The sequence below is a fragment of the Vicugna pacos genome, chromosome 5, assembly GCF_048564905.1.
Source record: "Vicugna pacos chromosome 5, VicPac4, whole genome shotgun sequence".
Classification (NCBI taxonomy): Eukaryota; Metazoa; Chordata; class Mammalia; order Artiodactyla; family Camelidae; genus Vicugna; species Vicugna pacos.
Genome location: NC_132991.1, coordinates 80,844,465 through 80,870,762, shown reverse-complemented (window position 1 = coordinate 80,870,762; position 26,298 = coordinate 80,844,465).

Here is a 26,298-nt window from a genome sequence, read left to right as displayed (position 1 = left end):
ACCTGGGAGCATTTCATTAATAAGTTTCTTTTTTTTTAACATTTTTTATTGATTTATAATCATTTTACAATGTTGTGTCAAATTCCAGTGTTCAGCACAATTTTTCAGTCATTCATGGACATATACACACTCATTGTCACATTTTTTTCCTCTGTGAGTTATCATAACATTTTGTGTATATTTCCCTGTGCTATACAGTGTAATCTTGTTTATCTATTCTACAATTTTGAAATCCCAGTCTATCCCTTCCTACCCTCCACCACACAGACAGAGAATACAGACTTGTGGTTACCTTAATAAGTTTCTTACAGGCAAATCATTCTTTGAGCATCTGATCCTAAGAACCAGACCTAGAACTTCTGTCTCCCTTATCAGCAGCTAATGTGGCAAGAGAGGCCTAGGGTTGCCTTTTGTTTGAGAGGAGGACCTAAGAGGGCAGCTCCTCTCCAGAATCCTGAACACACACTTTGTCTCTTGAGTCTCCTTGGAGGGCTTTTCCATCCAGGCTTATTAGAAAAGTGCTATACTTGATTATTAATGTCTGTCATGGGGTAGGAAGGAGCCAGGGAGGCTGCGTCGGCCCATACTGAAGGATTTCCCATCCCTATCTCAGAGGAGAGGGCCCAAGGAGAGGTGGCTTGTTTTTATTGTAGGCCTTTAGCTGGCCACTAGCTTAGTCCAAAGGAGTCCAGATGGGTTTATGCAATCCAGCTCCCTGGGACCACCCAGATGTATTGCCCAGCTAGTAAGAGAGTACACACGACCTGGAGTGTTCCCTCTGCAGATGCCCCTTAGAAACTGTGGCAGCAGTGGCAGCTGATGGAGGACACAGTGTGGGGAGTCACTGGACCCATCTTACCCTGACTAATAAGTGTGGGATTAGGGGGCTGGAACGCAAAGAAGGCCATCCACAGAAGAGCTATTTTGCTACAGGCAAACTGACACCATCAGCTCCACCTGAAATTGGGCAAACCTGAAAGTGCACATATGCTGTACAAACACAGAGGCTGGTGGCAGGCTTGGGGCGTGTTTGAACATCAAGCCTTGAGGCAGATGGCAAAGCTGATATCGGAAAATGCTGAAGAGCATAATTCACAAAGTAAACTGGCATCAGGAGTCTAGAAACAGAGGCCAAGACGTGGAAGTAGACCCCTGGGACATTACCATGATGGCCCTGGAGGCTTTCCCTCTGGAGTCTTTTTTCGCCCTCCTTCAGTTTTATTGAGGTATAACAGACATACAATCAAGTACACCAACCTTAAGGGAATAAATGAATTTCACATACAGGACATTCCCGTCACCCCAGAAAGCTTCCACATGCCCTTCCTAGTCCATCTCCCTTCCCCAAAAGTAACCGCAGTTCTGACTTCCATCGCCATAGGCTAGCATTGCTGCTCTTGAACTTCCCATGAATGGAATCCTACGTATGGACTCCTGTGTCTGTACTCTCCTGCTGCCCGTGACACTGGTGAGACCCATCCATGTTGTTGCATATACGTAGTCTGTTCTTTTTGGCTACTGTGCACTAGTCCACTGTCAGAGCATATTCAATTTCCTTATCCATTTGGGGTGGTTTCTAATATTTTCTGTTATGAATGAAGCTGCTATGAGCATTCTTATACATGGGTTTTGGTAGACATGTGTGCTCACTTTAGAAAGATCTGGGAGTGGAATGACTGGGTCGTAGGAGACATATAAGTTTACCTCCAGAAGATTTGTCAAGTGATTTTCTGAAGTGATTGTTCCAATTTACACTCCAATTAGCAATGTATGAAAGTTCTACTTGACTCATGTCCTTGTCAACTCTTGGTATTATCAGTCATGTTAATTTTAGCCATCTTGGTGGGTAAATAGAAGTATCTCATCATAGTTTTAATTTGTATTTCTCACCTGGGACTGTTTTCCATCTAGGACTGATCTAGATGCCCAAAAGGTGGTCATCTCTCCATGGCATCCTGAAGGTTCCACTTTGCTCCTGATACATAGAGAGTCACTCTGATCACACGGGCTTGATCACACGGGCTACCCTCTGGGCATTTAGACATACAGAGGGCCCCGGTACGAGAGACAGATAAGGACTGCAATAAGCAGATATTTGCCATGGAACCTTAAGAGAACTGATGGCCACAGGACTCTTAATACATCACAGACTCAGCAGACATTCCTGTGAGAGGCAACTTCCAGATGTTTCTCCAGATCAAACTCTAGCCAACTGCTCATTTCACCCGAAATACCAACTGAGCCTGAAGAAGGGAGGCTGTGAAGATGGGATGAAATGAAAATAATGTTCAGAGCATACAGTATGTAGCTCTATGTGAGTCAAATATAAAAGCCAGAATGCAAACCTTCAGGTGATAATGCTCTCCAGCCGTCACATATGACTGTCTCCGTCCCGGAGGCCGCTGGGGCGCGGGGTAACCAGCAGGCGGCAGGGTTCAGCGAGAAGGCTATGGTTTTCCTCTTCCCTTTAATCTGGGAGCATGAGTTCACTGAGTCCACAGAGACCCATAAAATATAAAAGTCTGTTGTTTTTTTTAACTGGTTGTCCATTTTTATTCAATTCAACGAGGCACAGATTCTTCTGATTGGTCTTTAGCTTCAGAATCCGATGGCAGGAAGATGTCAGTCCACAGCATCTGCCGCCAACACAGGCAAAGACAGGGAGGCAGCTGTGGCTGTCCTGAGACCGTCTGGGCTGGTAAAGCGAGTATCTGAGTATCTGACTCTGAATCAGCTGGACCTGATGCCCAATTGCCACTTATCTTATGACCTTAGGCAAGTAACTTCCTCTCTGTGAGCCTCAATTTTCCCACCTGTACACAAGCAGACTGGTCTAAGATCACCCTTAAGGTCTCTTTCAAGGTCTAAAGTTCTCTGAGCCCAGGATTCCAGGTGAGGCCCCTCCAAGCTAAACATTGACAAGAGTGAGTCACTGCGCCAAGACACAAATGAATCCATTCCCAGGTGGAGCAGTTAGGGCCAGGCCACTCCTGCTACACGTCCAGGATAACAGAAAGTGCGACCCAGATTCTGTGCTGTCTAATTGAGCATTGAGACACAATGAGGGCTCGCTGTGGCATAGTAACACACGCCTGGCTGATTTATTAAGCATCCTCCTTAGAGGTGCATTGTTCCGTAACGCCTCGTAGTGTAGGCAGCGCTCCATGAGAAACGCCGGTGGTGCAAGCAGTTGTGTTAGGCTCCTGTTACATCCCCCAACTCCCCACGTCCCCATCCCTCCCCTGCCACCTTCGCCTCCTTTCCCATCCTGCGCAGAAGCTGGGCTGCCCCTGTCTTTATCACACCTCTCCGCACAGCCAGTTCTGCACAGTCTGTGGTGCCCCCTGTCGGCCCCAGAATTTTGTCAGACAAACCAGCCTGGCAACCGGCTCTAAGCAGAGCAAAGGGAGTTAATGTCACTGCAGCTGGAACGCAGGAAACCTTAGCAATGATGCCAGGCAGTAAACACTGACAGAGAAGCAGAGAGGTGTGCCCCCCATATCCTGGCCCAGCCTAATTTCCTCCACAGCATTTATCTCCACCTGCCACATTTATATTTATTTTCATTACTTTTATTGTCTGTCTTTCCCAGCTAGACTTTTAAGTCCAGTGAGAGTAAGGCCTTTATCTGGTTTGTTCTTAATGGAATTCCAGCACCTAGAGTATTGTCTGGCATTAAGGAGGCACTCGGTAGTAACTGCTGAAGTAATTGCTGACATTCAATCATTCAATCAAACAGTCAATCAATCAATACGCCAGGTGGTGACAAGGGCTACTGCAGAAAACAAAGCAGAGTAAACAAGATGCTGTGCTAAGATAATGCGAAGAGTTGCAATTTCAGATAGATGGGCAGGAGGGCTTGCTAAAAATGATGTTTAAACAGAAACCTGAAGGAAGTGAGAAAATGAGCACTCACATGTATCAGGGAAGAATGTTCCGGATGGAACAGCTGCTGCAAGGGCCGAAGCAAAGGCATGGAGCGTTTGCAGAGATCAGTGAAGCAGAGGGCAAGAGCAGACAGCAATGGGGACCCAGAGGTACCAGAAACCAAATAAGCTGGAGCAGAGGTCAGCGGACTGGAGCACACGGGCCATATCCAACCTACTGCCTGCTTTAATAAATAAAGTCTTGTTGGGACAGAGCCACGCCCATTCACTTACATGTCTGTGCTGCTTTCATGCTATGGCAGAGCTGAGTAGCCGCCACAGAAATAGTGGCCCATGAAAGCCACAGTGGCCCTTTACAGAAAAAAGCGTGCCGGCGCCTGCCCTCAATCATAGAGGCCACTGTGATTGAGGACTTTTTGGCTTTTCTCGGAGGAACACGAGAAGCCATTAGGGGACTTGGAGCAGAGGAGTGACATGACCAGACTCACAATTTAGAAGGATCAGGGCAGCTGCTGTGTAAGAATAAATCGTAGGAGTGGAAGCAGGGAAATCAATTAGGAGGTGAGAAATGAAGAGGGTTTGGACTAGAAATGTAATCAGATTAGCAGATGCAGACTCTAGTGGTTCTCATAGCACAGGGTGAGCTGGGTGTGTTTTGTCCTCATAGATTTTGGTCCTGAGCTTCTGAGTTTATGCGAGAGAGATGAGGAGTAGTCACAAAAAATAGGCAGTTTTTCCCAAGGCAGAAGGAAAAAAAACCCACAGCAATGGTGCTAAAGGTTGCCGTGAGCTAATACCCTTTCCCAGTGATCTTTCGCTGCATAACCTGGGCTCAGGCTGGGGTCCAGGCAAGACTCTGACTCACTTCCTGGTGGTAGAAGCCATCTCAGCTGCTGCTATTCTTTCAGTGGATGTGCCTGGCTTACCCTGCCAAGGCAGACCTCAAATGGTTTGGGGTTGGGGGCACAGGTTAGAGGGGCTCAGCCAGAGGAGAGCCAGTTCTTAAGAGTGATGGCTGCTGCCCAAAGACAGGAAGTCAAAGGCTAGAAGAGGAGATGGTGCCAATAGGAGATGCTCAAAAAGAAGGTATGAGGGTCTTCCAATGAGCCTACCACCCATCTCCCTCCGCACCCCACACTCATAGGCAGCCTCCTTTAAATAAGATATGTTTTCCCCATCACCTCTTCCTTGATGTTCTTTTAATCAGTCTTCTTTCTACCACACACGTGTTTCAGAAGGATGGGCAAGTCCAAGAGGTTTTTCTCAGTAAGATAGAAAATAAAAAGGAGTGTAGGAATCTGGGAGCCTCAAGCTTGTAACACATTTACTGTGTGAACCAGAGCAAGCGACTTAACCTCTCTCTGCCTCAATTCCATCACCTGGCAAATAAGAGGGATAAGAAAGCAGAGTGGTAATGAGGATTGCAAATAACGTATAAGAAATCCCTGATGCATATCAGCAGCTATTATGGACAAGACTAGAACTGTGTGACGGAAAGGGTGAGCTTTGTTTATCAGCTGTGTAATCCTGAGAAGGACAAATAACCTCTCTGAGCTTCATAGTTTCCTTGTCTGTAAAATGAGGAAAGTACCACCTAAATCACAAGAGGAGAGATTAAATTCAGTCAGAGCAAAGAGCAGATCTAAAACTTTTAGCAAAGTGTTGGCATGGAGGGCATGCTCCAGATAGCCCAGATACCTCTATTATTTACAAAAAGTCTTGAAGTTCTGAAGTCAAGACCTTCAACAAGAGGGTAAGGAGGGAGACTGACAAGCAACCAAAAGATGTCAGGGCCACAGCAGGCCAAGGCCAAAAATAAGCAAAGGCCAAGGGGCCAGGACTGGCAGAAATCTAAGGGTGCCCACCCAGCACAGAGACACAGCCATGACTGCTGAATCCAGCTCAGCCCAGATTGTGACTGATCCCAATGAGCTCAGGTCCTGGGTTGGACCATCCTTCCCCTGCAAAATGCAGGGATGTGGGGGTGGTAAAGAGCCAAAGAAGCTGCGATAGATGATCAGGATTCCTGGGAGAGAGAGGGGATGACTCCCAGTCCCTGTCTACCCCTCCAGCTCAGGTCTCTTCACAATACCATGGACAGGTGAGTACTGCTCAGGGCCGTGCAAAGAACAACACATGGTGAGTGTCTGTGAATTCAAATGCATGATGGAATCTGAAGACTAGAATGGATCTAGTGGGGCCAGCTGGGATTCTAGCAGAATAGCGAACAAGTTACCTACCCTCCCTGAGCATGTTTCTTCATCTGTAAGATGGGGATAAACAGTCCCTATTGACCCCTCAGGCTTAAATTGTTGTTGCGATTTAGCTAAGGTTTGAGAATAAGGAATGAATTAATTGAGACAATCTCCATCCAATGTATCACAAATCCCATCTCAGAGACAGGAAAATGGAAAGGAAGAGGTATGGCTAGATCTCCCAAGGTCTCAGTTGGCTCCAGAGTCACTGCGGCAACCCAGACTCTTGACTCCCAACTCAAGGCATGAGACCTTCTGTCCATTGTCTCAGTTTGCTTATTAGAGTGAAAGGCTATGTGCATCTCCAGGCAGGTCAATGTGTGCTCCTGGGGAACAGGAGATGGCTGGGATCCCTATGAGACCTTGTACTGGGCCAAGATCCTGAAGGAGTGGTTTACTTGGACTCAGTGGGTGCTCTAAGGAGATGGGGCAGGAGATTGCATATGGCGCACAAAAGACATGCAGCAATGAGGGATGAAAGAGTGTGGAGCAAGCTCAGGCTTCCTGACTCTGGCCCTCCCCCCAACCTCCCTGCCAATCTCTGAACCCCAGATAGGCCTGGAACTACCAGAGTCTGCTGAGCCCACCACTCCTTATAAGATGTACCTAAGGCACTCACCATAATGCTTACAGAGCACATAATGGGGACTCCATAAATGTCCACTTGTTAAATGAGTGAATAAATGAATGAATGAAGAAATAAATGCTGAAGCTCCAAATCTGTATGGTTGATTCCTATACACTTTAATGAATGCCTTGTCATGAAAATGACACTTTGTTATCAATCTCTAGTCTAAAGGCCGAAGGGTCTTTGGGTTCAACCCAACATGCACCATAAAATGACAGTGGCGATGGTTTCCCAGTTACTTCATGGAATAATTGAGAGGGTCAAATGAGAATGGGCACAAACATGCTTTAAATGTAATAGGATGTACAAAAGTAACTGTGTATCAAAACAACCTGAAGTTTTCAAAAGCTTCCATGGGCCCACCTGAGGTCAAAAGGAATAACACTGCATGCTGGAGTGGACAAGATGGAGCTTTGATTCTCATGACAGGCAGGTCTCAAATGGTGCACACAGCCTATTCGATGTCTTCCTCTCCAAAGTCCCCATCTCTCCACGCTGAGGACCAGAGTACAGCAGTAACAAACATAGTGGTAAGAGCAGCAGCAGCAGAAAGAGCAGCTACATTTAATGAGCACTTATGAGGTGTATGGCTCTGTGCTAAGTGCCTCTCACCATTATCTCACTAAGTCTCCAAACATCTGTTTAAGCTGAGAGTGGTAACTAGAATATTGTCCTGTAAATATTCATTTCTCACCTCCCTTGACAGCAGGAATACATTTCCCATTCTAGAGATGCGGGGTGTGGCCATGACACCCACTTTGGCCAATGGAATGAGGGCAGAAGTGACAGTGCCTGAGTTGTAAGCCTGAGGAGGATTACAGGTTCCCAGTCAAGGGTCTAGAAGCTTCAAAACTCCACCATGAGAAGAATGTGCTTCTGGTAGCCCCTTCCTCCAGCCTATGCCCTGGAATAACCCACACGAGCAGTCCTACAACCTGGGTCTGAGGCTCACTTTTCAGCAGCCTGAAGAAGCGCTGCCCCAGGTGCCCAGCAGCACATGAGGCAGAAATAAATGCTTGCTGCTGACTGTCATTGAGATTTTGTTTGTTATGCAGCAATAGTAGAGACTATGGATAATTAATTGTATAGATGGAGAAATCAAGGCTCAGAGAGGCTAAGTAACTTACCTGAGGTCAGCCAGCATATAAAAGGCAGAAACAGCGCAGAACCCAGATCTTCCAGACAAATCAAGACCAGGTTCTCGATCCTTATACTGTCTTGCTTCCTGTTTGCTGTCTAAGGAGGTACATTTTGTGTCAAGTTGGGTGATGAGCATAGCCAGGGCAATTGGAAGTAATGAAGTTTCTGGGTCTAGCCAGAAAGATACTATGAATCCAGAGAGGGGTTCCCTGCTCTCTTCATGAGCAGGATAGTCCCTGTGCACCCAGAAGTCTCGCCCACATCAGCTATCTTTCTCCAAGTCTGGACCCAAGGCCATGAGGGGATTCCACAGAGGCCCCCCTAGAACCAGGGCAAGCACAGGACTCCCCACCATGCTGTAATACAATGAGCTCCCCACTGACCCTCTGACCCCCGCAGCTATGCAGGACTATTTCAAGAGACAGCAGCAAACTCCCAATCTGCAAACCACAGCAGGAAATAATAACCAGAACATTCTGAAACAAATTTTTTTTAAGGCAGGAAAAGATATCATCCCAACCAACCACATTTCTGGTTTTTGTGTGTCTGTCCTCACTCAGAATGACTCCTTGTGTTCCAAATGACATTTTCAATTCACAAAACTATATTCTTCCCCACTCCTCAATTCACTTAGAAGTACACCCAGTTCTCTCCTACATGGCTCTGGGATATCATTATCTCAGTCAGAGCTTCCTTTTTCTCTCAAGAAATGGAAAATTAGTGAGGAAATGAACAAAGCAGTTGTTCATTAAATGCATTTCCCCAGAAGGGCCCAGAAACCCAGGGAACCCCTCTGACAAGTTATCCAGAATAGCAATAAAACTCTAAGCTGTGGGAGAATATGAGAAGAGGCTCAGTTTGACACACACACAGGAATGACAGGGCTCTCTGCTCTGCTGGGCTTCCCTCGCTGCCTTGGCTCACATTTCGTTCCAGCTCCAGACAACTCTTTAACCTAAGACACAGCAGCACCCTGAGCTCTCGGAAACCCCACTGTATCACCCAGGGATCAAGTTGGCTGCACATAAAAATCCCACTTAACAGTGATGTGGATAAATGGGGATTATTTTCCCTCATGAAAGAAGTCCAGAGGTAGAAGTTCCCTGGCACTGATTTGGTGGCTAAATGCATCAGGGAAAAGTTTCTGCAATTCTCTTGCTCTTTCTCTGGCTGCTCCAGCTCCAGACATTTCATAGGCATTCCAAGAAGAAAGGACAAAATAGGACTAGAAGAAGGGAGAAACAATGCCTATATTAAGAAAGCAAGATTTTCCCAGAAATCCCCAGCAAATCGCTATTTACATGTCATCAGGCAGAACTATGCCCCGTGGCCACCTAGCTGCAGGGAATTTGGGAAATGAGGCTTTGCAGAGGAGCACACTGGTGGCCCCAACAAATTAGTACTTGAGGAAGAAGGAGAAACTGTTACTCCAAAGCAGCTAGGAGTCACTGATGAACTCACCAACCAAATTTCCAGGATTGGCATCATGCGTGGCTGTGCCACCCAGATCCAGTCCAAGGGACAGCTTCAAATTCATCCCATTCCCAAAGTTAATCACAATCTCTTTTTCTTCTTCAGTCTGAGGCATTATTTCCTAAATACTGAAGAGGTACAGGTGAAGAGAAGACAATGCAAAGCAGTATTTTTGATCTGAACATCCAGACCCCTGCTGCTGATGGGGAGATCAGAAGGAAAGGAGGCCTTGGGATTTTTCTTTTGAGATGACATTTGTCTTTAATAGCAAATGACTTTTATATCCAGAGTAAGCCACTAACAGAATTAACCAAAGGAAAGTAACAAAAATAAAAGTCTAAGGATATGACCCTACCATCTGTTGGAAAAAGGTAATTGGGGTCCCCATATTGACAGATTTTTCTGGATTATCTGGAAGAGTTTTTCAGAAGCCAAGCAAATTGCCTTGGTGGAGCTGCCCTGCACCCCACTGCCATTAATGCTTTGATGCAGTGGGATAAGGATTTCAAAATGCAAATGACTGTAAATGGATAATGACTAACGCGACCAAGAAAAGGAAGTGCTGCTCTGACTGCTGAAAGAGCAGAAGGTAGTAATTCACTGAGCGCCACCATCACTCACCCCCACGTAGGAAAGCCAGCACTAGGATCACAGTATAATGAGGAGGAGGAAGGCGGGGGGCATGTCAACTCTGGGTGTATCTCTCTGCACTCCTAGGAGATGGTTTCACTGACAGAAGATAGAGATGTTCATCACGCCCCAAATAAAATGAACTTACAGAGAACACTTTGGTGAATGCTAAGTACCCAGGAAGACTGAATTTCTACATATTTTATGAACTCTGGGAAAGAGCTTGCCTGAGAGACTTGCTCTGCTGCAGCAGGGTCTGGGGTCTGTCTGAGTCAACTTTTGCTGAATAAGAAACCACCCTGACATGTTTTGGTGGCAGGACAACATTTATTAGTGCTCTCACATCTATGGGTCTACTGGTTCTGCTGACCTGGGCCAGGCTCAGCTGATCTTCGTTGAACTCGCTTTGCAACTAATGCCAGCAGATTGACTAGGGTTAGCCTGTCACATGTCTGGTCACTGGTCAGCTGTTGGCTGGGTGATGGGGGTGACTGGGACATGTGACTCTCATTCCCCAGGAGGCTAGCCCGGGCTTGTTCATGTGCTGGTCAAAAGTTCCAAGAACAGCAACAGAGGGAAAGTCCCAATGTGTATGCACTTTTCAAGTCAATGTTAGCATGACAATTGCTATTTGGACATTGCTTTTTGCAATGGCCGAAGCAAACCAGAATCATTGTGGGAGGGGACCACCCAAGGGTGTAGATACAGGGAGGCATAAAGGCATTCAGACGTAATAATGCATCACAGGCTTAATATCTCTTTAACATCTATCCAACACTTGCTAACCCCTTTAGTGAATTAAAAACTAGAATTCAGGTTCAGAGAATTAGTATCTAATTAGAAGTTAATACCACTGCTTTATTTTCAGCTTATTTATTTTATGGTTAGCCTGTATTCATGTCAAATGAGTCTTCATTCCTAGTAGTGATACAGTCTCCTTTTTAAGTAAATTTATGATTTTTCCAAGAGTTATTTTCAAGAAAATAAATAATAACAGAGTTGGCTCATATATATTACAAAATCATGACACGTAATGACCAAAACTTGGGAAACACTGGACCAAGTCACGTCCAAGGTCACTGCACCTGCTCTACAACATGTTGAAAGTGGGGAGGGGGGAGGCCATGTCTCCAGAAAACATGGCAGAATTCTGAGATCAACATGTCACCATTCATTAAAATAGTCTCACTGGTTTTGAAGGACCTGACTTTTCACAGTTTGCAGCAATGAACTGAAGAGTAAAGATCAACTGGTTGGGACCAATTCTAATCAGGTTGTGCAGTCGGCCCTGGAACTATACTCATCCCACAGACTCATGTTGGTGCTGACACACCAGGATGGTTCAGCCATGTAATTAAACATAAGAGGATAGAACAACACAAAGGTTGATCACCACTGGACCTCAGACCCTGATCATATCCCCATTAAAGAAGTTACAGGAGAGTTGGAGCCATAATAGGGGCAATAATTTGGGAGTAACATATAGATTTAGGTGATCATCTGAAGGGGGTGACATTTGTTTGGGTCATTTCTAGAGTTCACTTAAATCAAATCCTGCTCACTGTCGTATCTGTTCGCAAATACAGGCAACAAATCAGATCTCCAATCTACCCATACATATGCCCACACAAATATTTTACCCCAAAAATAGTGTCTTTTACTTCCCAAATATCCTGGTAGAAGTCTACCTAAGAGATGAGGCATTTGACCCCAACTCAAGGGAACAAAAGAGAAACTCTTCCTGGAGGCTCTATTCTAATTCTCAGAATGCAAAGCACCGTCTGTCATGTGGTCCAGGTAGACAACGTACCTCCTAGTAGCGCACATACAGCACAGGTAACCACACATGGAAGATTTTAAAGATACTTTTAAAACACACATCCTACATATGCAGCCAGTTCATAAATTCCACACACAATTTCAGTTCCAATGTGCAATTTCCATAATAATCATTAGTTTCTCCCTTCCACGTATAATCAAGAGTTTCACATATGATGTCAATTCCATAGTATCAAAAATTTTCCCCTTCTAAATATAAAAGAAAACAACAATAAAAACCTAAGCCAAACAGCAGCTGCTGTAGCTGAGTCCATGGCAATAAAATAGTAACTATTATTTTAGTATGCAGTCCTAAGCAAATAAAAGATGGAAAAACAAAGTAGTAGATGCCTTTTACAGCAAATCAACAAAGTGCCCAGATCACCCCAAATCCATAGGTATAGATGCAGCAAATCAAACTGAAATAACTGTCAAGCCTGGGATTTGACTTTACCTTACAGACAAGCTAATAAGTTAGCTGGTTACTGCTTCGTGGATGCTGGCAGAAGACGTGAGATTTCTGGGTTAGAGACAAAAGATTTTATTCCTCATGGCCCAGCAACAAACTAGAGCATCATCCTGTGAGTCAGTTCCCCTTGCCCACAGGTCCCACTGGAGTAAAGCTGTGGGCCCAGATGGATGCTGTGCACACAGTGGGTTTGCAACCCAGATAAGGACCACTAGGACCATGCTATCTTCTAGTAAGCAGTAAGCAAACCTGTTCTTTATCCCAAAGAGAGACATTACCATACCCCTCAGTGTACTCACGGTAAACACAACCCTGAGAAATGGTCCAGGTAACGAACAGAGATTTGCATATCCAGCAAAAAGTACAGGGACATTCAGAGCCCATGGCCAACTGCCTCTCCCAACGATAAGTAGTTCTTGATTGTTAAAGTGAGCTATTTGCGGTAAGAACAAGCCTGCAGCCAGTATAGACATCCTGAGACATCATGTGCCATCCACCCACTTTAATGAAGAATCAAACCCAGGACAGCACGTGTGTTCATACTTTCCTCAGCTGTGTTTTGGAAAACATGTGGACAAAACCATCTTTGTAAATCAACTCATATTTTAAACATCCTGGAAGAAAAACCCGTAAGTGAATCCTTTCATAATGGAAATACCCATCCCCTAATCCATCTGTTTATAAATTTGTGGGGTTATAAATATTGGATTTTCTTAAAGCAAGCCATACCCATCCTGGTGAAACCCTGCCATTTGTAGTAAGTTGTGGTGAATTACAAAGAGCAAATCTTTCAAGCGTGTCTGATTTGACCACACCCATATAAACACTCATTGACAAAATAGATCCCATCCCAAATTCAAAACTACATCTGTTTTCTTCTTTAAAACTTCCCCATAACTATTTTTATATGCCTCAGTTCCTGGGCCAAGCCCGACACGGCTGCTTTGGGTGGATGATCTTATTTGTTGGAATTCAAAGCTGTTAGTAAAGCAATCTCCCTGCACCCGATGCTTCTAATGCCCGACTCAAGCACAAATTAGCAGGGTTGCAATGAAAGACCTCCAGAATTTGCATTCTATGTCTAGTCTCTTTTCTTATATATTTTTGACCAAGATTTAATCCCTCTAGTCCCCCTACTCCCACCAAGAATAAGTCATTCCCTCACTGCTAAGAATTTGGAAATTCCACCACTGTTGCTCAGAGCAATATGGCAAAGCTATGGGACTTTCCGGGAAGAAAAATGTCTGCTTTTCCCTTTACTAGATTACATTCCATAAACGTATGAACCACAGGCAGCAGCAGTGAAGTCGGGTCAAAGTGACATAAAATAAGATTTCTCTGCCATACAAGAAAAACAAAAACACTAATAACAAGAAAGAGAATTTAGAGTACTTGCCAATGCTTCATAATAGTCCTCCAGGAATCCACGGAACAGAGCTAAGAACACAGAAAGTACAAAATAAATTTTCTTGAAAATAAGAACACATCTTATTTGGTATAATCTAATACCAACTCTTATATTGGTAAAACATTTTTCTGACTTGTAAAAGAATTCACATGAACCCTTTCATTAAATGATCAGCACAACCTTCTGAGGAAGGGTAGGCAAAACACTTGAGTCAAAAGCAAGTCAAAAAACTGACTTTCTTTTATGGTACCTGAACTGACCCTTAGTCCTTTGGCCTTTCTGGCTGGCATTTGACGTTACCACCTATGCCTGGAGAGGAACCAAAATAACCAATATATAGTTCATTGCCCTCTCTACAGGTACACAGATGGTCACTCAAGTGTCTAACACCACAGGGGATATAAAAAGAAAGTCGAAATTGGAAGCACACTTCTGCCTTCCAGGACTCAAGACACATGGATGAAAGTGAATCTGCCCCCTAGCTCAGTGCCTTACCCAGCAGGGTTCAGGGGCGACCATGCCTATGATTTTGCTGTAATTTTTACTCTAATATTGCCTCTCAACAACCTAATTTGTTGGTTCTTATGACTTTTTTTTGGTGGGGGGAGCTAATTAGGTTTATTTATTTACTTATTCTTAGAGGAGGTACTGAAATGGATTGAACCCAGGACCTCATGCATACTAAGCATGCACTCTACCACTTAAGCTATACCCTCCCTCCTCTTATGACTTTTTGATAACAAAACTCTGAGAGGTCTTCCCAAACTCTACTAGATGCCAGAAAATTGTAAACTCCACAAACAGGTACAGATTTTGAGCTATGGAAAGAAGAGGTCACAAGAGCTTTCAGCTGAAGAGAGGAGGTGGGCGGAATGGAGGCAAGACTAGGGGACTCTGGCAACACCATGTGATACCATAGAAAAAGACTGGGTTTAAGCATTAAATAGAATTGCTTAACTAACTATGCGTACTTATTTAGCATCTCTGAGCCTCCTTTTGTCATCTGGAAAACTGAGCTAGCAATACATACCTCCGATGACTGTTAGGAGTGTTAACAGTGATTGAATGTGTTTGATATACAATAGGGTTTCTTGTTGCTGATTTTGGTGTGTGAGTGCATCGTCCTTGAGGGGACAAATCGTATCTCAGTCACCTTTGTACGTCCAACATCTATCAGAGTATGTGGAACATGGTAAGCTCTCAACACAGAAAGCAGGCCTCACAGGGAAGGCAGAGCTTCAGTCAGAGAAGTATTCAGTGACGTGTCGGGTTTGAGGAGTGAGGGTAAACGCAATCTCATGAAAGATACAGAGAAACTTTAGGACCTCAACCTCAAAGCTGATGCCCTGACTCTAGGACACAGGTCAGCAAACCTTTTCTGGAAAAAGCCAGATAATAAATATTTTAAGTTTTCTGGGCCATCAGGTCTCTGTCACAATTACTTTGCCACTATAGAGTGAAAGCAGTCCCAGACAAGAGGACACAAAGGAACAGGGCTGTGATCCAATAAGACTTTGTTTATAGACACTGAGTTTTTGAATTTAATATCGTTTTACCAATTCTTAGCTTGGGGTTGTAAAAAAACAGGTGGCCGGTCGGATACGATCCTTGGGCCATAGCTGTTTCCGACCCCTGCAATGGTGAACCAACCCAGGAACACTCTGCACACTCACCATCCCTACAGCTGAATCCGCAAAAAGCCCCTGCCTATGCTTCCTGTAATAGTGCCTGATGGCTGCTGTAACAAATCCCACAACACAATTGATCCTCTTAGAGTTTCAGTGGTCTGAATGGAACATGAGTCTCATGGGCTAAAATCAAGGTGTCAACAGGTGTGGTTCCCTCTGAAGGGTCCAGGGGAGAATTCTTTCCTTGTTTCTTCTGGCTTTCAGAGGCTGCGGCATCTGTGGCCATAGCCCTCCAATTTCTCTTCTGTTGTCACATCTCCTTCTCTGAGTCTGACCTCCTGCCTCTCTCTTAGAAAGAACTTTGTGACTCCATTGGGCTGGATAATCCAAGATATTCCCTCCATCTCAAAAGCCATAACTTAATCCCATCTGCAAAGTCCCTTCTGTCATGGAAGGTAACGTATCTGCAGGTTCCTGAGATTCGGATGTAGACATCTTGGGGGGGCTCTTCTTCAGCCCACCCGACTCTCAGGCTTTCACAGGGTCAGTGCATTCAAAGAGAAAGTGCCACCACTTAACATATGGACTGGTGTCCATGCAAAGAGTGTGACTTCCCTTCCTCTCCTCTGCCTACAGACCAAGAGGAAAGCTGAGGTCAATACTGTCCCAACTTCACCTCTTTAACCTTGCCCTATGAATCATGACCATTAAATGAGACACTGCTCCGGGAAGTAATGCAAACGAAAATAACTCCTCCACCTGAGAAAACCCTCGCAGTATCGGCCTTGTTTCCCTCTGAGTTATTTTTAGAGTTACACAAATTCTACTCAAAGGCATACTAGAGATTTGCTTTCAGCCTCTTATCTATGCCAGCACAGACAATTGCATTATACCTAAGAGAATTAATGTGATTTAATTATATTATATTTGGTGGTAGTTTAATATCAAACTTCTTTTGTATAAGAAATTATTTCTTGGTGAAGTTAAGCTCACTTATTATGCTCATTCTTTATTCATTAAACTCATTAAGATCAGTGGGAATTGCTTATAAATAACTATACTATTGATTCAAAACATAGCAGATAAGTGAGGATATTCTAAGAGTGTGAGAGCATAATGCTTCTGAGTTATTTTCTGGGGAATTCATATATTGGGAATCTATGTGCAGCGTACTTTCCCCAAAATAGCTGACACACCTCTTCTCTCTTCTCTTATGGAGGGTAACTGGATCATAAACAGGCTGTTATCTTTCTCAGGAATCTATTAAAAGGAGCCAAAGCCTGGGCCACCACATATGGTTGTACAGGTTGTTCACTGCACAAGGGCACCCACCAAAGAGAAGTGGGGCTGAAATCTGGCCCAAGCTCTGCTCCCAAACTGTACGCCCTGGCACAGGGCTATCACATAAAGTGACTGTATGCCCAAGAGTTCATGCAGCCCCACTTTCAAGGAGGTATCTTTTTCTACTTTGCAAAGGCACTCCATGGACCAGCAGAGGCCCTGGTTGAAATCCACGTGGGAGAGCTTAAGCAAAGAGTGGAAATTTATTGCAAGGTTACAGATTCACTTCTTGGGACTCAAGAACAAGAGGTACAGTAGCTATCAGGTGGGAATAGAACAAAAAATAGAAAGCTGTCAGGAGAGGGAGGTAATAACTAAATAAATCAATATTACCAGCATGTGTAGTCCTCACAACAACCTCGTTAGATCGGAATAATTAATCTCATTCTGTAGACACAGTCTCTTGCCAAAGGTCACCCAGCTGTTAAGTGACAGGACTTCCAAATCCAGGCACATGTCCACAATGTCCTTGTGCTGTTCACTACTCTACACAGCCTCTCTCATCCTCAACAGGGGGCTGGTGTTCTTAGAGCTACTCACCAATGTTTCCTGTTCCCTCCCTTCCGGATACATGGGAGAAATGTACTTCCCTTTGAAGTTAAGCATGCACCGGCAATTTGCTTTGGCCAATGAAATATAAGAAATGATCTATACAGAAGCCTGTAAGAGCCAGTGTGTAATGTGCCCTCCCCTCTTCCCACCAAGGTGACAGGAGACATTCTAGGTGGTGGTGGCTCTGTCGGCCTGCATCCCTGAGAAAGGACCATGCAGAACAGAGACCTCAGCCAATCTGCAACGGACTAGTAACTCGAGTGAAAAGTAAGCTTTGGCTAACTAAGCCACTAAGAATTGGGCGTGTTTGTTACTGCAGTAAAACCCAGTCTATCCTGGCTGGCACAGGTGCCAAGGTCCTTTCCTCTAATTCTAGCAGCCCGTACGTAAATCACCCCAGACATTGAGCCACACAAGTTCTTCCCTTTGCCTACATGCCCAAAACCTTGCCATCTTTCTAAGGCCAGCTCAAATCCCACCTGCCCAAAAAGCTTCCCTTCACTTCTCCAGCTGGCCTTAACTCTTTACTCTTTGTAATCACAATCATACTCACTATCAACATCATATAAATTAGAATCTGATCATACTGCGCATAACATTATTATCTCACTGTATACTGTTTTAACTTGTTTCTTTAAGACACATCTTAAGTCTCCAACTAAATAAGTCTTTTGTGGGCAGAAATCAGGCTATACATTTCTGCTGACCTCGTGCAGTGCAGCCAGAATATTGATGGAATATTGGCACAGAGACCCAATAAATAGTTATGACATCAAACTGTGCCAGAAGAAGAAAAGGAGGAAGAAGCACGAGACAAAAGGAGCAGCAGGTCTGACCATTCCTTCCCCTGTGGACCCTGACAGATCTGAACAGTGGAACTTTCTCCTCTATACGGAGGAAGGAAAGAGTTAAATTTTAGTAGACTATATCCTGATACAGCTAACATTGTTGGAGGTTACATTTCTCATTAATATAAAAGAGTTAATTATACATCTTGGAAATTGTATTCATGCCAACTCTTCTTTTAGGGTTAAGTCATGCATGATCCATTTATAGTCAGGCATTCGCCCTGACAGCGTCTGGTTCTGCAGGGCCATCTTATGCGCCTGCCCTAAGGATCCACGGGGGCTCTAGAAGCCGTTCTCCTAGTGGGACATTTTTCTGAGAAGATGACCTACACTGCAAAATACTTTCTCAAGCCAAAGGCAGGGCATAAATATTTTATAGCATAAAGTCCATGAAAACACATCTTCATTTCTGTAACGTCCTATCTCAGAACATATCACTGGGGGAACAGGACTTGCCTGCAAGATTCAACAGCACCGATCTGCCAGAGCTCATTAGCATGCCCTAGAGGATGGGCTCAGCAAACAATTCTAGATCCCTGCTGCTCGTGGGCTAGTTAATGTGGACTGACCACACAACGGCAACCCTTGCCACCACCTAATGAAAAAGCCACCTTGTGTGTCCACAGTGCATTGAACAAGGAATCAGACAATATCAGCTAGAAGGAGCCTTTGGGATATCCTTTCTCTACAGATGCGGAGAGAAGGCTCAGAGAGATGATGTGAGTTGGAGTTAGGCTCAAACTTAATCCTTCACTGTCTCTGCCCATAACCACAAAATAAAACCTCGTGGGTAAAGTAAAAACAGAAAGCAGTCCACTGATGAGAGCTACATTGCCAACTTTGAAGTAAAGTATCGTGTCATCATTTGGGCTTTTCAGTAAGCAGTACTGTTTGTACAGATCTGTGAATAACTTCAAATTTCTCATTAATTATGTATGTTTCCACAAGTACCAAGCCTCACTGGCGTCCCTGTCTTGGTATGTTAACCTCTCTTACCATTAATCATTCGATAAGAAATTATTTCCTAGTAAGCACTCTATAATGATGAATCAGAGGCTGCAGCTTAAATTCAGCTTTCACATCATTTTTTTTCACCTTCACTGATCTCTCGCTTTGTTCAAAACTGGTTATAACCACCCAGGTTTCTTGAGTCAAGATGTCACCAAACTGTGTAATTAAATTCTAAAATAAATAGCAAGGCTTCAACGCAAAACTGACCTTTTCGATTTAGCAAGCCCTGTTCAAAGCTTCAGCAGGACAAATAGGAAATGCTTAGTTTTGAGTTGCCTGTGGTCCAACAATAGTTTTGTAATCCCTTTGTCAAGCCAAAACATACAAGGGAAGGACTCACTTTTTACTTGCTATCAGAGGTTTCTTTTATGCTTTCTCACCAAGGACTGCAGATTGGACGAAATCACTATATAACCCTGTTTTTAAATGTTCTTTCAAATGTGGTTTGAATTGTTCAGAGAGAAGAGAAATGGGTGGCCCCTTTAGTGGAAAGTGTCGGCAGTACACTATTAAAAGGAAAGCTGGGATCATGGTGCATCTCAGCAACAGCATTGCTGCCATTGGAAGGAGGAGTGATCGAGTGATAAACAAGTAACTGCCTGAGAAATCCTAATTAAAAAAAAATAATAAGTTTAGCATTCAGCTGAAAATATTTTTGAGCTGGTAATCACCCACCCAATGCAGCCTCTTCTAACCTCCCACTAAAAGACTATAACGGCACTGGGAAACATTAAAATTCCCAACAGCAAAAACCAACACAAAGGTCAATCTAATTCCAGAATCCAGAAAGAAGCTCCGCTGTGTATTAAATGGGACTAAACTAGATACCCAAATTTCACTTTGCATCATCTCCAGGATCCACCTCCACAAAACAAGAGGTTTTAGAGATTAGAAGGGAGGGACCGCCAGAAAAGGTATAAGGCTATACTTACTACCTCCTCCCTGACCCCTAATCTGGAAATCAAGGGTATGTATTAACTAGAAAACTGTTTAGATGCTGCTCCTTCATAGAGCCACAGTGCAGCCTTCCCACAACTTCCTATATTCCCTTCAGAAACAGTGACTCTCTATATCCCCCACTTCCCCAAAAATAATACTGAATAGGTATCTGTGGAGCACTGCATCCTGGGAAATGTAGTCTCCACAGAGAATTGAGTGCTTTGTGGGAAGAGAGGGCAGAGACAAGAGGAACCTTGTGGGGCATTCGGGGAATTGTAGTTTTCTTTATGCCGCTCCTGTTTAAAAGTGCCAATGAACTGAGGGGTGAACTCAGAATCTCCAGAGTTGATGTGCCTATGAGATAAGGGGATTTGCGCTAGAGTTGTACCCCCACTCTGAAGAAATGAGGAGCGTTAACCATCTGACAGATAGACAGAGGAAAGGGCCAAGCGCAGGTAAATTGATTAACACTGCCATCTAGCAAACTCTGAGTCTATATAGATCTTGCCTCATTCAAAGAAGAAAGACAACACACAGCATAAGGTCTGTGGGCAAATGCAGCCAGACAAGAAAAGGGCGAAAGCATCTTGAAGACTAAGAGGCAGAACCTACTTCTAAAAATGTTTTGCCTAAGGATACAGAGGAAAGAAAAGATGAAACTCAAAAGAATACAAGATGAGGCCTCTATTAGAAAGACAACATACAAATAAGACAGCAGAACAACATGAAGAGAAAGACGGGTAAGGTAAGGAAAGACTGCAGGAAAACAAAAATGATAATATGTCCACAGTGACAGGGATAAAGAGTAGAAATAATAAAATTTGAAGTCAAGTCAATGAATCACGGGATTAACTTAAGATGCTTTGTCGGAATGCAGTGAAACAGAGGAAAACAATGAGAGTTAAAATTAAAAAAAAGTGGAAGAAGGAAAAAAAAGAATGAACAGCAAAAACTGGGGTAGTGTTTCTGAAGAAAATATTAGAATAATTAACACAAAAGCAATAATAAAAGGTAAAGGAAACTACCTTATGCTGAAGAAATAGAGATACACTATATTCCATTTGAAAGGATTCATCATGATTTCGAAAAAAAAAATCAATGAAAAGGGATCTTTCACTTAGATTAATTTTTGCAATTTTTAAAAAGTAGACAAATGAAGAAAACATCCTTCAAACATTCAAATAGGAAACAATAGGTTGTCTGTAAAAAAAAAAAATGAGTCAGCCTCAGACTTCCCTTCTATAACACAATGGCCAAAAATAATTAAATAGGATCTACAAAGTTCTAAGGGGAAACTTGCCTTTTTCGTGTAAACACAACATAAAATTATTGTCATAAAGATTTACTCATCTATCTTTCCTTTAAAAAAATTACTTCATGTAACTCAATCAACCGAGTGATTACACAAAATTAAGATTTTTAAAAATGAAGATGTCAAGATATAAAAGAACTGATGATATACACTAAGTTAACCATAGAGATAAATCTAAATAATTGTAAACTGATTGTAAGCCAAATACAACTGTCAAAATTTATTCTTGAAAGAAAAACTCTATAAAGTAAAAAAAAAAAAAGATTACAATTATTGGGATTTAAAACCCAGTAATACAAGCAAAGTTAAAGAAGAAAGAGAGGAGAAAGTAAAATTGTGCTAAATTTCTTATCTTATTTAGGAATGATTCAAAGATACTGGTTTGGCTGGATTTTTACAACTAAAGAAATATGGTTTAAAGGATGTTTTTTAAGAACTTAAAATTACTCACTAATAGAATGGAGAAGAGGATACATACCTGAAAAAGATAAAACACGTAGCATTCAGCAATTACTGTAAGCAATCCAAATACCCATCCATGGGATGTTGATTAAATCAACTATTATTACAAAACCATATAAGAGAATGAAATACACCCATCACAAAAATCACATCACAGAATATTTCATCTTGAGAAAGAAACTGCAAAGAGTATTGGAAGTAGAAGAGAAATTTCAAAAAGTTTGTGCCCTGTAATCCCAATTTTGAAAAGCATAACTTTTTTACACATTATGTATTTTAGAGCATTAGAGAAATACAAACAGAAAAAAAAGACCAAAAGTTATACACCATCAGGTTAATGGTGATTATCTCTGGGTTGAAAATGAGAATTTTATTTTCTTTCATTTGCTGTTATTATATAGGTAGAGTTTATGCCAAAAGACACTTAAAAAATACAAACATCATAAATATAAATCAATTTCATGCTATATATGAAGCCAGCAATTTTTTCCTGTAAAGGGCCAAGTAGTAAATGTTAGGCTTTGTAGTTTGTCCGCCTCTGTTGCAACAATTCAATTCTGATACTGTACTGCAAAAGCAGCCAAATAATATGTAAACAAATGAGCATGACTGTGTCCCAATAAAACTTTATTTACAAAAACAGGCTGGATTTGGGGCCCGAGTTTTCCAATCCTATTATATACTGATATCTGACATGGAAGTTTTAGCAATTACTTGTGTACTATTTTTTTGTTTTCTGTAGTTTTTCAGATAAATGGCATGTCATGGACACATGGACACATGTTTAGATATTGGACAAGTTCTACAGTCCAACAGAGGTTTCTGTGATGATGGAAATGTTCTCTGTGTCATAGAGGAGCCACTAGCCACAGGTAGGGTTGAGCACTTGAAATGAGGCTGGTGCAACTGAGGGAGTTGATTTTTAAATTTTGTTTTATTTTTGTTAATTTAAATTTAAATAGTCACATGTAAACCACACCAGACAGTGCCGGTCTAGAGCACAGGCTACTGTCTGTGCTTTCCATCAGCCACATCTCAGAGAGTTCAACTATTTATCACTCTGCTCTCCTGCTAGAAAACAGAAGCTCAGGCTCATTGCTTCTCAATTCTTATCAAATATCCCTTGTAAGCACGCTCATCAGGAGGACTGCCTGAAGGACACACTTAGCTACGGCCTTACTCACATATCCAGAAGCATTCACACAGCTCCTTCTAGGCAGAAGTTATGTCAGGCTCTGGGGAAACCGTGGTGAGTGAAACAGACAAGGTCCCTATCCTCACATTTTATTCCACAAATGATTCAAAGATGCTGAAACACATATAACAATACAAAGGAATAAAAATGAGCATGAGATCCAAATATATACTGCTTTATAGGGGAAACAACTTAAATGTAAGAGTTGTAAGAAGCTGGAAGGAAAGGAAGGAAAAGGGGGCCCAGTGAAGACCTCAGGGAGTGGTGGGGTCTGTGGAACTGGAGAACGTTGCCTGAAGGGGCCAAAGTCAAGTACATGTTCTTAACACTCTGTAGGCCAAGCAAAACCCATCTGCAGGCAAGAGCCAGCCCACACGGCCACATAGTAAGCAACTAAATGTCACTTTATGTAGAACCCAGAGGAGAAATTTCTATCCTGAAAAACTGAGTTTCCACTCAGCTGATATTGGGAGATAGCTGTTTTTATCTTATGGAAACTGTGAAGCTTTTCTTAACTACAATTTACATCATACTTAAATTAATGCAAAGATTAAAGGGTGTAGTTTGATGAGTTTTACAGATGGATATACCCATTGAACCACCACCCAACTGGGATTTAGAACAGGAGTTGCAAACTATGACCAGTGGGCCAAATCTGGCCTGCTGCCTGTTTTTGTATGGCCAGCAAGCCACATGGTTTTTATATTTCCACGTGTTTGAAAAAAAAATTGTTTAAGAATAATATTTCTTGACATATGAAATAGCTATGAAATAAATTCAGATTTCAATGTCCACAAATAAAATTTTATTGGCAGGCAGCCAGGCTCATTCATTTACATATTGTCTATGGCTGCTTTTGTGTTACCAAGGCCCAGCTAAGTAGTTGTAACCCAGACCATATGATGGGATGGGAAAAGCCTGAAATATTTACTGGCTGATCCTTAGCAGAAAAAGTTTGCCAATCCCTGGTTTAGAACACCATCACAACACAAAATCCTCTCCTGTCCCCTTGCAAAAGTAAATTCTCCACACTCTACACCCATTCCAGGTAATCACTGATCTGATTTCTATCATTATAGATTAAATTTACCTGTTCTAGAACTTCCTATAAATGAAATCATATTATATATATATATGATATCCTTTTTATACATACGATTATATATATTATATATGATATCTATCTATCTATAGATCACATATCTCAAAGGATAGAGAGAGAGATCCCTTTTGTCTGGTTTCTATCTCTCAGTATAATGTCCATGAAACATATCCAGATTGTGGCATGCACCAGCAATTTGTTCGCTTTTATTACTGAGTAGTATTTCACTGTATGAACATCCCACAGTATGTTAATCCATTCACCCACTGACAAACAATTAAGTTGTTTCCAGTTCTTAGCCTTGATGACTAAAGTTGCTGCTACCATTCATGTACAAGCCTTGGGTGTACAAGTCAGGTGCAAGTCTCAGCCAAATACTTAGTGGGATTGTTGGGTTATAAGACAGTGAATGCTTTACTTCATAAGAAGCTACCAAAATTCTTGACAGGAATATATTAGAGTTCAAGTTTCATTACATCCTTGTTAGCAGTTGATATCGTCAGGTTTCTTTCATTCAAATCCACTTCCTGGGTATGATGTGATATCTTATTGTGGGTTTGATTTGTATCTCCCTGATGACTAATGACATTGAGCATCTTTCAATGTGTTTATTAGCCATTCATATGTTTTCTCTTGTGAAATACCTAAAACTGTGAACATTAATAACTATTCCTATTTTCCTATTTGCTTTGGCTACATGGAGCTTAGAGTTCAATGTAACAACTTAGCTTAGAGGGTGAAATATAACAATGATACAGGACCTCTTGGTCTTTGAGGACTCCAACCTAAATCTTGATTTTGTCATTTGTTTTTCCCCTTATTTCCTTTCCCTCCAAATTTCTTCAAATGCTAATCTTTATCCTTTGTTCTCCAATGCTTTAGTATGACTTAAATCCTACTTTGGAATGAGGCAGGTGACAACCAAGTGGAAAAAAGATGAAACTGGCTGACTTGCCTTTTAGGAGACAGGAACTGTGTGGGGCACTGGGAATACAGAGAAGAACATGTTCCTGTCCTCCAGGAACTCTTAGGGAAGGGAAGCCAGTGATGAGAAGACAAGACAGCAAATACAGCCAGAGAGGGTTGGGGGAGCAGGGAACTTCCTGGAGAAGATGATTCTTGACTGAACGTTGACTGAAGAATGAGTCAGTCTTGCCCAGAAAGAGAAGAAGCCCTAGGGTTGTGGCGAGGTGTATATGGAAAAGAGAATATTTTAGAACAAAGGACTACTGAAAGGAAGAGTGCATGGTGCGTTCTGGGAACTCAGAGAATTTAACACAGCTGGAACTTGAGATGGGGAAGGCTGGGGAAGTGGAGGGCACTCCTGTGACCTTCTAATATCTCAAGGACCAAAGCAAGTCACGTGGCCAGACCAAAGGCAAAGGCAGGGAAACATCACTCCTCTGTAGTGGCAGGAATTGTCAAGTCACCATTGTAAAGGATGTGACCACAGGGAGCGTGCAGATGGGGGCCATTCATGCAATTTACCACAGCAACATTCCATGAAGAAGTGATAAGCACCTAAAGCAAAAAGACTTCTGAACCACATGTGCCCGCCTGGGTGCTGTGCTGTCATACCTCTGATACGATATGATAGTTCAGGAAAATATGAGAGCAGCACAGAATATCTAGACTGCTGAGAACTCCATCTTTAAATGGCTACCACTCAGGTACTACCAGTCCTGGAGCGCCAGTGAACTGCAGTCTCACCTAACAAACTGAAATCTACCAAACCATGGTGGAAATCACACTGTTCTCTAGATTGGATTTTTGAATTTAGAATGAAAACAGAGACTCCGCCTCAAAAATCCACGTCAGCAGTCATTCCACTGCCCAATTATCATTAAGCGTGTGATTATAACCATCGGATAATTAAACTACAAACGGGCACTAATGCAATTGCTTTGTTAAAAACCATTCCTGAGCACCAAACTCATCCCAGTACTAGTTAACTGTTATGCTAATGTCTGGGCACATGTGACTAATAATGAAATGAGTTATAACTGTGTGTTTGGATCACATTACATTGCTTCAAGTGTATCATAATATTTTATGGCTTAATGGAGAATTGGGCTTATAGCAATACAGGAAAAATAAATCTCAGCCAATCATCATCCATTTAAAAAAAAAGTCTACCTTCAGCAGCCGACAAGATTTTAACCATCAATAACAATTACCCTGAAACCTTCCTGACACAATA